Genomic DNA, 8,345 nt, shown 5'->3' on the forward strand with positions numbered 1-8,345 from the left:
GAATTGTACTTTTGGGAACTGCTAAGTTGTCTTGTAAACGTCTGGTACTAATTCTCGGATCTTCTTCGACTCTATTTAAAATAGCTTTTTCATTACCTATTGTCCTAGTTGTCTGGATTCGACTCCCGTCGATTCTTTTCGGTTGAAAACTTCCATTTTCACGGAGTCGTCTTTCAATATTTGCAAACGTTTGATGATTGGGTGTTCGACGATTTGGAAATCTTTCGTGGTAAACTCGAACACTTTCCCGGCCGTTTTTATTGCAATATCCATAAACCAATAGCATGCCAACTTGCTCATTATAGGTGTAAGTATTCATTGTGAAAAAGCGATAGTTATTGACTTAATAAAACTTCAGTACTCTAATGACGTCAAAAAGGAACTAAGACGTGCAGTGTTATTTTCATTTGTTTACTTAAACGTCTTCATGGAAACAACAAAAAACCTAAGTTACAATACAAATAAAATGGTGCGAATTTTGAGCATTTGCTATGAAATTTTTCTAATAAAATGCTTTGAAATAAAAATTGCATCAATTAATAAGATTGCAAATATCTTTTAAACAGTTGGCTTTAGCGACATTTAACAACTATACCTTTTTTAAGCAAAAAAGATAGGGTAAAAGATTTTTCTATTCGAAATTGACATACACTGTGGCAAAAAAAAGTTTTGACGGTTTAAACGTGTCCTAATGGTCGCTTGTGGTGCCCTCTAGAAGATACATCAAAATCGTTTATAAATTTGAATTTGTCATCCCAAAAAACCACTGAATACAAAATTTCGTTAAATTAGTTTGAAGAAGTCAAAAGACATTAAAGAAAATCTCATTTCCTTCTTCAACTTTGACACCCTGTAGCTCCGTTATTATCAACTTTTGTACTAAGGCAAATCTAGTTAAATCGATTTATTATGAGTTGTACTATATCTGATAGAGCGTTGTACACGGAGTATCCGGGCACCCAGTATAACAACGTACTATATCAATCTATCGACCGTAATAGTCAAATCTCTGAAAAATATAACAAAACGTTCATTTCACGGACATAATAGTATACATACTATTTACAAAACAAGATTCACCTCTTTTTGTTTTTAAATTCTGTTTCGATTATGTTATTAGTTAATGTTCAGTTGAGGTTTTGAAGAGCTTTATTTATTTAATTAATAGTAAATGTGTAAAAATGGGCAATAAAACGAAAGAAGTTCCATATGAAGTGCGTGAAATAATTGTCAAATTAAAACGAGAAGGAAAATCGCTTCAGGAAATTAGCAAAATCGTGTCAAAACCAAAATCTAGTGAGCAAACAGTAATAAGAAACTATCTTAAAAATAATTCTGTGGAAAATAGGCCTCGAAGTGGACGAGTTCCTAAATTAAGTAGTAGAACAAAGCGAGAAATTGTTAAAATTGTCCGAGAAAAACCTACAACAACAGCAATTGACTTAGCCCAACAAGTTGAAAATACCACAGGAATAAACCTGCATCCTGAAACAATCAGATTAGTTTGACGAAGTGCCGGGTATAATAGCAGAATTACACGAAAGAAACCACTAATTAGTGATACTAACAAAAATAAAAGGATTCAGTTTGCAAAAGAATATTTAAAGAAAGATGAAACGTTTTGAGACAATTTAGTTTTCAGTGACGACAGTAAGTTTAATTTATTTGGATATGACGGTGTTAAGACTTAGTGAACCAAGTCTTAATGTCTTCATCGAGCAAGTTAAAACCCCAAGTTGCGCCCCTGTACATCTTACATTTGTACCCTCCCACACATCGCTATTCGTTAGGTTCACCAGAAATGGTTCAAATTCCTCGTCCTTTGTACTTTTGCCAAGAACTAAATCGCGAATTATTCAAGTCATAAATGTGCATCGGAGGTGGTTCTTGGGTACCGGAGTTCCTCGCCATTACCTTTGACGGTGGTCGCAATTGGGGGTGCCGTCACGTCCCATTCGAGATAAAAGCAGTATTCGGGTCACGGGATAATCTGCCCATTGGCCGTCAGGCCTGGCGAAATGGGTATTCCTCGGGTGAAATGCGCTCCGACTAAGAGTACGCCTATGCCTGCTGACCATCAGCTTCCAGTACTTAACAGCTGGGAGAAGCTGGGAAGTATCATTATTTTCTTTCCTATCACGATTGTCACTCATCAGTTGAAGGCGGATCGATACATCGCCAATTCACAATCATAACTCATGCTCTTCATCGGATCGCGATCATTCAGTCATACACACTGACTTTCAAAAAAACCGCAACACCAAGAACACATCGTACACGTTTGAAATTCTGACATTACGTTGGGTCGAGTAATAGATAGAAACGATCAAAATATCAAAAGAAAATTATTGTGAATAAGTGAAAAAATTTAATAATAATTTAATAATGGGTGGTATCTCCTTTTAAATTAATACATTCCTATAAGCGACGTGGCGTGCTTAAAATTAAATTGTCAATATCTTCCTGTGGTATTGTATCCCGGGCAATCTGCACCTGCTCGCGGAGTTCATCTATGGTCTCTGGAGGGCGAGCTAAACGTTGAAGTCTCCGACCCATTATATCCCATACATGCTCTAGTGGGGACAAATCTGGAGACCGAGCTGGCCAAGGCAAAGTATCCAAATTTTCAGCTTCCAAATACCTCAAAGTATCGTTGGCTACATGTGGTCGCGCATTATCCTGTTGAAATGTGCTTCTAGCATGATCGTACATGTATGGTACAAGAACCGGTTCTAAGACACTATTAATGTACCTCTGAGCATTTAATCTATCATAAATGAAAACAAGAGGAGACCGACTACCATATTGGATGGCACAACAAACCATGACACCTGATGTTAAACCACAATGACGCTTTTCCAAAAAGTCCAAATTTAATCGCTCTCCTTTGCGCCTTCTAACACGTGACCGTCCATCAGATCGCAATAAACAAAATCGGCTGAACACGATTCTTCTCCACCCATCCACCCATTGCACTCTCAGACGACACCACTCCAGTCGGGCCACCCTGTGGTTTCGTGATAATGGAAGCCGACCCATAGGACGAAATGAATTTAGTCCAAAACTTCGAATTTTGTGATACATCATACCAAGGGATACCCTTCGATTTAGGGTGGCTACCCAGTTAGTACCAAGAGACGGAATTGTTTCAAACGGGGCATCTGTCGCTGAACGACGAAGTTGCCGGTCTTCGCGTCGGTTCGTCATTCTTGGTCGGCCACTACCACGATGACGATTTACTGACCCTTCGTTAGACCAATCTCTCCAAGCTGTTAGCACTGTTGATGCGTTTCGATCCAATCTACGTGCAATTTCGCGGCAAGGTAAACCTGCCTCATGCATAACAATAATTCTTGCCATTTCAAAGGGAGTAAACTGCCAATAAACTGCAATTTGGCGTACACGAGGCATTTTGCACTACCACACATTCAACATGGTACTAACGGTAGTACCTTTATCGCTATCCGCCTGTAAAAAAATTTGCAAAAAGAACGATCGTCACAGATAAAAAAGTAAAGAAAAACTTCATACCGCATTAAAATACGCACTTGAAATTTTTATCATTTTTTTCTCTTTCCAAGTCTAAAATCATACGAAAATTTCAAATACATAAAATGCGTTCTTCTTGGTGTTGCGGTTTTTTTGAAAGTCAGTGTATTTTTAAAGGATTTTATGTACTAAGACCTCAGGAAATTCACTACCTTGTAGAGTAGTTAGGGATAATCTACTCTCGTATTCAACAGCACCTATTATCGAACACGCATGTAAAATTTGAAAACTTTATTTGCAATAGCTGAAACACAATAAAATAAAAACTGAATTTTTTCTTAACTTTTAACACCCGGCAATTCCACTACCCATCGGATCGGATACATGTTTATATGATTTTTTCTCTGATATTGTACCAGAAAATACATAGCTCAAATAGTGCCGCGCAATTCCTAAGCACCCCGTATAATAGTCGGCACTGTATTTCAAATCGAAGGTTAGAATTCACATTTTTTTTAAACAGGCTTTAGATTGCCAGTAAGAAGTATTGAATGGTGATTTATTCAGATGGAATGCCACTTTTCAAGAAACATATGAGTTAGTTCAATTTTTGACATGAAATATTTTTTATTGTAGTCTTAAAGGCACGGAAAGTGATCAAGGTAAACGTTACGCAATGTACAGGATGTCCCTCAAAAAATGCCCCTCCCCCTCTAACTTTTTAATGTATCGAAATAGATTTTTTTTTAAACTAAAAGTGCTTGAAAGTTCATGCATTTTTCCAAGATTGCCAGTAGTTTTATACTGGGTGTTTAGTAAATGTGTGCTAACTCAACATTGCATTTTTAGAACAATTAAGCATTAATTTTTTTACATATGTAAATTCTACGTTTTATTACTAATTCAACGATATATATATATATATATATATATATACAGGGCGTCCTCGAATTACGTGGCCAAAATAATACCGCAGATTGTTTGAGTGAAAATAAGTCGATTTAACTAAACTTCCCTCAGTCCAAAAGTTGATAATTATGGAGCTACAGGGTGTTAAAGTTGAAAAAAAATCACATTTTCTTTAATATTTTTCGATTTCTTTGAGTTAATTTCACGAAATTTCATATTTGAGGGTGTTTTAGGATACGAAATTCAAATTTATTAACGAGTTAGTTGTTTCTTCTAGGGGGCGCCACAAGCGACCATTAGGACACATTTAAATCTCTGTAACTTTTTCGTGCCACGGTGTATATTATTGTGGTATTTAAAAACCTTTTTCCTTTACATTACGCATAATTCTAATGCGCTGCATATTTGCGTTGACGCTTTTAAGTAAATAACTCAGTTGGCTATGTTTTTAATTGACATTTTAACACTTGAATTTGTTTCTCAAATGTCAGTTTTTTTATTTAGCCCTCAGTTTTTCTTGTCAGTTTCGCTTCTTGTTCCTGTAAATATCCATAAGTATGGCCAATAATAATTTAATTAATTAGTAAGTGTTATTCTCGCTTGTTGTTGTTTCTTTGTTAATTATTATTTTTGTTTTCTATTTAATAATATCTGATTTTGAAAACTTATTGTTATACCTTTACTAATAATTATTTTTGAAAAACTTAATTTTTTTTAACGGAAAATAATTTTAAGGTAATTTGCATGCATCATCAGGCTTAGATGCATTTTTCTCCAAAACCGTAGAAAACCTTCTAGCGACGTCAATAAAGTATACCTTTTCTAAGTATAAAAGGTAGGGAAAAAGGTTTGTAAATACCAAAATAATATACATCGTGGCACGAAAAAGTTACAGAGATTTAAATGTGTCCTAATGGTCGCTTGTGGCGCCCCCTAGAAGAAACAACTAAATCGTTAATAAATTTGAATTTCGTATCCTAAAACACCCTCAAATATGAAATTTCGTGAAATTAACTCAAAGAAATCGAAAGATATTAAAAAAAATGTGATTTTTTTTTCAACTTTAACACCCTGTAGCTCCATAATTATCAACTTTTGGACTGAGGGAAGTTTAGTTAAATCGACTTATTTTCACTCAAACAATCTGCGGTATTATTTTGACCACGTAATTCGAGGACACCCTGTATATGTATATGGGTCATACCTTAAATCTTATAATTAAAATGAAAAGAAGAATGTCAAATATTAGGTCGTGTAGTATGAAATGAGTAGATTCTCGAAATGCCACATTCAACTGTGAATAACTTTACTCTAAATCTATATTTGGACTTGACTTTTTTATGTGAAAAAGACACATTCTTCCTCTTTCGATCAGAGTTTAAAGTGTTGAAAATTATTGAAAACTTTTATTTTTATAAAAATGTTTGTGCAGGCATGCAAAATAGTGAAATTCGTGTGTTAATGAAATATGAGTTCCACCGTGGAACTGCAACAGCTCAGACGGCTCGCAATGTTAATGATGTGTTTGGTACTGAAGTCACTTCACAGCAAACAGTATCTCGTTGGTTCATGAAATTTCGTTCTGGCAATTTTGACCTAACAAATGAACCACGTGGTCGACCTGAAACTCAAGTGGATAACGATCATCTGAAAGCCGTGGTGGAAGCAAATCCACGTCAAAGTGCCTTCGAATTTTCGTTAATATTCAGTGTAACCAAAAAAACAATGTTGACTCATTTGGCTGAAATTGGTGAGGTGAAAAAGCTGGACAAGTGGGTACCGCAGGGTACCGCATGAGTTGAGCGACATACAGAAAGAACGACGTCTCGAAGCTTGTGTTTCTTTGCTGTGCCGGTGTAATAACGATCCATTTTTGAATCGGATTATTACTTGTGATGAGAAAAGGATCCTATATGACAATACCAGACGTTCATCGCAGTGGTTGGATCAAGATGAACCACCAAAACATTGTGCGAAAGAAAATGTTCATCGAAAGAAGCTTATGGTGTCCGTTTGGTGGTCCAACGCAGGTGTCATCCATCACAGCTTCATGAAACCTGGTGAATCGATCACGGCTGATGTCTACTTCCGACAACTGACCGAAATGATGAGGCAACTGACGGTTAAGCAGCCAAGATTAGTCAATCGAAGCGCACCGCTATTGCTGCACGACAACGCTCGGCCACACACCGCACAAGTCACCTTGGCCAAGCTACAGGAGTTGGAATTGGAAACTCTTCGTCATCCACCGTATTCACCCGACTTAGCACCCACTGATTACCACTTCTTTCAAAATTTGGATAACTTCTTGGTAAGGAAAACATTCGACTCCGACGAGGCTGTCAAAGCTGCCTTCCACGAGTTTATCGACTCCCGGCCTGCAGGCTTTTACAGCAGGGGAATCAATGAACTTCCCGTTAAATAGCAGAAGTGTATTGGTAATGGTGGTGCATATTTCGATTGACAATAAAAACATTTCATACGAAAAAAAAATGACTAAAGTTTCAATTCAATTCTACTCATTTCATACTACTCGACCTAATATAATAAATGACATCAATCAAAGCGATATGATGACAAAATGCCTACAAAATTTGGATGAAAGGTATTGATTATGCGTTGAACATAGTGGAAGGAGCTTTGAACAATATCTATACAATAATAATAAAAACAAAGGAATAAATTTATTCTGCCTTATTGTCATTGTATTCAATATAATTTAATTTTAATTTTAATTGCTAATATTAATTATATTCCTCTTGGGCTAAAAAGTAAATATTGCGTTTATGAAATAAAACAGTAGAAATACTTTTTGAAGCATTTTTCTTATATTCTGATATTCTATATACAGGGTGGGCCAACGAAAACGAAACGGTCCATGTTTAGCGTTCTTAATGTGGTTTAAAAAAAACGTCAATTGATTTGTCGAGGGGGAAACCTTTTAGACTTATTTTTAAACTCCTATCTTTAACCCCTTGAGCAGGGTGCTATTCACCCTTAAAATCTTAAATGGAAAGTGGCGTCGAGTGACACCTTGTTTGAAAGGCCTTTCAATTTTCTTTTCAATGATGCCTACTTTTTGACATGAAATACCATTTTGACATTTTAAATTAGAAATTTTTCCGTTTTATTTACAAAGACGCTTGGATAATCAAAAAAATCATTTAATACTTAGACTTCAGTATTACTTAATTAAATGTGTTTAGGCCAGGGGCTTCCTGAGTTCCTGCCTAACAGTAGTGACTGCCTCACTAGGCACCCACAGGGGAATCGAAATACGCTGGTGAGGTTTCTTAGTTGATTCGAAGGACCAGACGGGCTACCGTCATAAAGTAATGGGGTTCCAAAGATTCGAGAAATGATATACTCGGTTACACAAGTTACCTTGAATTTAATGACAGACTAGTTGAATTACGAATTACAGGGTGAGTTGTGACTAACTTATTAACAATATTGCCCGTGTGTGGGGTTTTATGGCAACGAGAGCTAGAGAGGTTTGTTGTTTTCGCGACGGGATGAAAAACGGTTCTGGTTTTTGCTCCAAGAGAAGTTCGTGCCCCTTCCCGCAGAGGACGCAGGTTCCCGAGTTTGGGTTCCCACGATTTCATGAGAAAGTCGCCACCTTGATGCTTTCACACCATTACCTTATCGCTAACACCCTCTGGTTCATGTCCACTTGCGCGTGTGTTGCCACATTTCATCCTAATTTACTGCTGCCCTTAATGTGTTTGGGCGATTTGCACTTCATAAATCAGGGTGAATGTGCACCAGATGAGAGGTGATTAGCGCGGTACCCATGGTTTGGCACCCAGTGGTATGTCAAGCTTTTGTTTCTGGTTTCTCTCTTTACCAGATTTATTACCCAGATGTTAGGGCAATACGTGAGAGCGATTTTTATGTTGGAGTTTTTCCAACATACTGCCCCCCGGCGTTGGAGCTTTCGGCGA

At 36.9% G+C, this 8,345-nt stretch overlaps 1 pseudogene; it reads left to right on the forward strand.

The window, feature by feature from the left end:
- Nucleotides 1-5,832: 5,832 nt before the first annotated feature.
- On the forward strand, nucleotides 5,833-6,862 carry LOC136348833 (histone-lysine N-methyltransferase SETMAR-like; annotated as a pseudogene).
- The last annotated feature ends 1,483 nt before the right edge of the window (nucleotides 6,863-8,345 follow it).

This window comes from Euwallacea fornicatus, chromosome 35 (assembly GCF_040115645.1).
Source record: "Euwallacea fornicatus isolate EFF26 chromosome 35, ASM4011564v1, whole genome shotgun sequence".
In the NCBI taxonomy this organism is placed as follows: Eukaryota; Metazoa; Arthropoda; class Insecta; order Coleoptera; family Curculionidae; genus Euwallacea; species Euwallacea fornicatus.